The sequence below is a fragment of the Silene latifolia genome, chromosome 9 (genome assembly GCF_048544455.1).
Source record: "Silene latifolia isolate original U9 population chromosome 9, ASM4854445v1, whole genome shotgun sequence".
Classification (NCBI taxonomy): domain Eukaryota; kingdom Viridiplantae; phylum Streptophyta; class Magnoliopsida; order Caryophyllales; family Caryophyllaceae; genus Silene; species Silene latifolia.
In genome coordinates this window covers 220,444,682-220,449,407 of record NC_133534.1, presented here as the reverse complement: position 1 = coordinate 220,449,407, position 4,726 = coordinate 220,444,682, and the positions used below count along the sequence as shown (strand labels likewise).

At 34.5% G+C, this 4,726-nt stretch overlaps 1 long non-coding RNA gene across 1 annotated transcript; it reads left to right on the top strand.

Annotated features, from left to right (window-relative positions):
• Positions 1-1,115: 1,115 nt before the first annotated feature.
• On the top strand, positions 1,116-3,728 carry LOC141600410 (uncharacterized). The gene is made up of 4 exons (XR_012524315.1): positions 1,116-1,342; positions 2,418-2,470; positions 2,846-2,988; positions 3,343-3,728. It is a non-coding gene; the product is annotated as an uncharacterized LOC141600410 (long non-coding RNA).
• The last annotated feature ends 998 nt before the right edge of the window (positions 3,729-4,726 follow it).

Here is a 4,726-nt window from a genome sequence, read left to right as displayed (position 1 = left end):
ACACTTGTACTCAAAGTGTTGCCAAATAAGGTTTATTGCAACACTTTTCTTGAAATGTTGCATATATTGGAAGAGAAATACAACACTTTAAGACAGTGTTGCAAATTTTCATAGAAAATGCAACACTTTTGTAGATTGTTGCACTTATAATGCAACATTTAGCAAGTGTTGAAGTCAAAAATAATAAGTTATTGCAAAAGTTATTTAGATTTTTTATTAATTACGATTAACTACGTAAGCTTGTGCAGAATCCAGTTTAAATTGAAAAATTAGACTAAACCGAAATTGTAATTAAAAAATTTAATCCGTTTCCGATCCAAACTTTTTAAAGATTCTCGTTTTCGCTCCGTTCGGTTTGAACCAGTGTTTCCGGTCAACTTCTGATTTTATGGTTTAATTTTAATCTTAGGTTATTTTATATAAGATTTTTTATAAATGTTGTCTAAAAATGCTTAATTTTTTGTTATCGGAATTCAATAATATATATTTTTTCATATTTAGCTATCTAACATTACTATTTCTTTTATAAAGTTAACGTAAGACGATCAATATGAACAAATATCGGTCCATCCGATCCGATCCGATCCTTGACCAAAAGTCTCACGATCCTGTTCCGACTCGATTTCGGGTCCATCAATATTTGCCATTTCGCTTCCGTCTAGTGCACAGTCCTACAAGTCTTACGTAGTATTTCCCTCATATTTTGTACTTTAGTTATTGTGTAGAGATCACGTGTCCCACTTTTATGTCTTATCTTGTGTCCTATCCCTTTAAAATCTTAACAAATGAGACTTAAAAATCTGCTCTCCTAGTTAGTCACTACTCACTACTCACTACTCCCTCCATTCAACTCTACTTTGCAAGTATTTTTTTTCGTCCATTCACCTCCACTTTACATGTTTCTTTATTTGGCTAAGAAAATGACCATTATATCTTTATTAAAAATCTATATTTACAAAAAATGTCATCAATACCCCATACTAATCAACCATAAAACCCCACCTTTATTTTTTTTTTAATATTTTTAACCTTTCCATTTTCTTTCCCAATGTAATTTTAAAAGTTTTTTTAATCCTACTAATACCCTAGGGTATAAAGAAACTGCAAGTGAATTTTAATGGAGGGACTACTACTTAAATAAAATAAAAGGATCCCTTCATCTTCCCACTTTCACGTTAAAACATCTTCCACATTCATTTTTCAGAGACAAGTGCGAAGAGCCGAAGACCACCACCGCCCTAAACCCTTATCGCACCAGTTACCCGTACGCCAACCGTGCACCAGTTTGCTGCCTATGCTTCAACGTGCTGCCATCCGCCCACCTTCATCCTCCCAAAAAGAGGTGTGGCTTTTGTTATAATTTCGTCTTTTACAATTTTGAAATTGTTATGTTAAATTTTCCGAACTTTATTGTGAGTTGTTGATACGAAAATCAAGAATTACTTGTTCGATTTATTTTATTTAAATGTTTTGGGAGTAAGATTTCTATGTTTTGGGATTAGGGTTTATATGACAAATTGGGACTTTTGTCTAGAAATCAAATTCGGGTCAAATTATTGTGCAGTTGATTAGATATATATGATGCGATAAAATTGATGTAAATTAAACTTATGAATTTATTTATGATCAAATCAAGTGGTCCTGTGTTAAATACCAAGTATGTTTGATTTGAAATTATTGTTAGGTTGACAACTATAGTGTAGGTAGACGATGTTAAGTTGGATGTGTGGTGTTTTATTAATTTGATCCCTGAAGATGCTGCCAATATACAAGGAGATTAAAAGTTGTTTTGTGGTTGAATGCATAGAGAATAGTTAAGAACACTATTATTTGGAAATTAAAGATACAGTGGGTATTATTAGCATAAGCACTTTGTTATTGTCTCATTCTTGAACTTTATACAAATTATGCCAACACTTTAATTAATTTCTTATCTCGAATGATTTGCTAAATTTTTGTTTATGAGATCTTAATGTGTGTGGGATGGTCTTTATTGTTCAATGTCCTTGCCATTTTAACAAAATTAGTCAAAACAATTAGTCTTCAAGACGAAGACGGGTTCGGAGAGAGTGACGGGTAATGTCACTCACAAAACGAATAGGAGGGACAAGGTGGGGGCACCTCCATGTGCTTCCCTCTCTCCTCTATTTGGGTCATTTGTGAGAGAAAATGGTATCCGTCACTCCCAAAGTGACGGATACGTCGTCGTCACAAATGAGATTTTGTGATATGCCAAATTGTAGTACAATGAAGCTGTATTGTAGGTTAAAGATTGAGAGCTGATATTTCCCCACTACTTCTCTAACTATTCACTTAATTCTCTTACAATTCTCTATCTTCATATCATAAATCATATGTCTGACAATGAAAATGTTAATTCTTTGACAATTCTCTAACTATTCATTTATTTGTAATAGTTACCAACTCACACTCTTTATAAAGCTTATGGCGATGACGCGATGTTAACCATGTAAGTTCATCTTTTAGTCACATTATATTTTGTCTTTAGTTTCACCATTCTGTATTTTTATAATTACTTGGTGATGATTAACTAATTTATTATTGGTAGGGTTATTGTTATATTATTCTATCTTTTGTCCTTCTTTGAAATGGTCCTTCTTGAACAATTGCTGATTTTGATATATGTTATACTATTCTATCATTTAGTAAGGTTTTTTTCACTGATCTGTATTTTCGTTTATTATTTTGTTGGTGGCTGTTGTGTCATGGCTACTTTCCCTTTTATACTTACAATTCTCTTCACTAGTATACAGATTTTGCTAAAGTCGCCTCATTATTATTCACTTTGGAGTATGATCAAATGTGGCAAAATGTGTCCTTTCAGGGTTGGTTCCCTGTTCTTATGATTAGGTGTTGGTGGGTGCAGCTATGGAATGGTTGAATTGTATTGCCAAAGGACAATGTTTGTTCTCTATTTTGCAAAGGATGTTGCTCATCTTACTCCCAAAGCTCTTAATAAGCAAGATGGTGAGTCACTTGTTTAATTCTCTCTTATTTTTTGATTAGTAAAAATATTTTCTAGTATTACTTAGCCCACTTCTCTAATTTAAATTGGTGATTAGGTATTGTATTTTCACAACTGTGTACATTGAACCCTCTCCCTTAAAGCCGACAGTACTCCTTTGTTTTGTTTTTTTGGGTGAAGGAATTTGATTTCAGAGTGGGTACTGGGTAGTGGCCAAACTTGCTGCCCATTTTGTGCTTACTTTAACTTCGTGTCATACCAGACATTTTGTGGTTAGTGATAGAAATGGGTCTGATGCAAGATTATATTTGTATATGCTATGTGAGAATGTTAACAATCTATTTTTTTTTGTGCAGCTATATAGTATGAATTTTTTGGCTTTGATGAATGATTATTGATTTGCAACTCATATTCCTACTTGTCTGCAACTGTTGTATGAGAAAGAGCTTCATATGTTGATTCAAAGAGAAGTGATTATTCAATTGTGGTAGATCTGGTCGGTTGAAACAAATGCAACAAATGTTCAAGGATGCTGAGGCGGGGAAGGCTGTAGGTGCTCTTACCAAGATTAAGCTAAAGATTAAGACGCGCCTTAGACTCGTCATTGTAATTAGCGTTGAAAGTTGTAATTTAATGCTATTGTAATTGTTAGTATAAACATTAAGTACTCATCAAAAAACAAATAGTGTATTTACGTTTTTTTATTGTGGAATAAAATTATTGGCCTCTGGCTCTTACCAAAGTGTTGCATTGTCTATATAAAAAATGTTGCATTATCAACGTCAGAGGTGTTGCACCTATTTGTCGAAAGTGTTGCTTTATTCGATTAAAAATGTTGCAAATGATTAACATAGTGTTGCATTTTAAATAACAAAAGTGTTGCAGTTGCTAGATAAAAGTGTTGCCGGAAAAAGTGTTGCATACTAATGAAAGGTGCAACACTTTGTTTAAGTGTTGCTTTTGAGGTTAAAGTGTTGCACAAAGTGTTGCATTGAGCTATTGCAACGGAGCTTTAGGCAGCACTCTTATAAGTGTTGCTTAAAGTATAAGGCAACATTTTTAAGACATTTAGCAACATTTTCATGGTGTTGCTATAGTTTTATTTTGTAGTAGTGTCGACAGATGATATTGGTTTGTATGAACTTTGCCACGTTTTTGGCTGTGAGACTAGTGTAAGATGCCGCTTCGACCCATTTAGTAAAATAGTCGATCTGATTATACCCTGCATAGCCGTCCATGAAGAATAACAACGCGTGGTCCGCTGTATTGTCTACCAATATGTCGATGTGTGGTAGAGGGAAATCGTCCTTGGGGCTTGCTTTGTTTAAGTCTCTGAAATCAACCTAAACTCTGATTCTCCCATCCTTTTTGGGTACGGGTACTATGTTAGCCACCCAGTCTGAATACTCGGAAACTTTGATGAACCCGACTTTGAATTGTTTATCGACTTCTTCTTTGATTTTAAGAGCCCATTCGGTCCTCATTCGACGAAGCTTCTTCTTTACAGGTTTGAAACCTGGTTTGATTGGAATTCTGTGTTCTGCAATATCCCTGTCGATTCCTGGCATGTCTTTGTAGAACCAAGCGAAAAGCTCCTTGAACTTGTGTAGAAGGTCTATGAAATTGGCCCTTTCAGTTGGGTTTAAGGTTGTCCCTATCCTAAGTTCTTGGGGTTCTAATTCGGTTCCTACATTGATGGGTTCGGTGTTCTCTATGACTGGTGCCCGTTTCCCCTCTTGT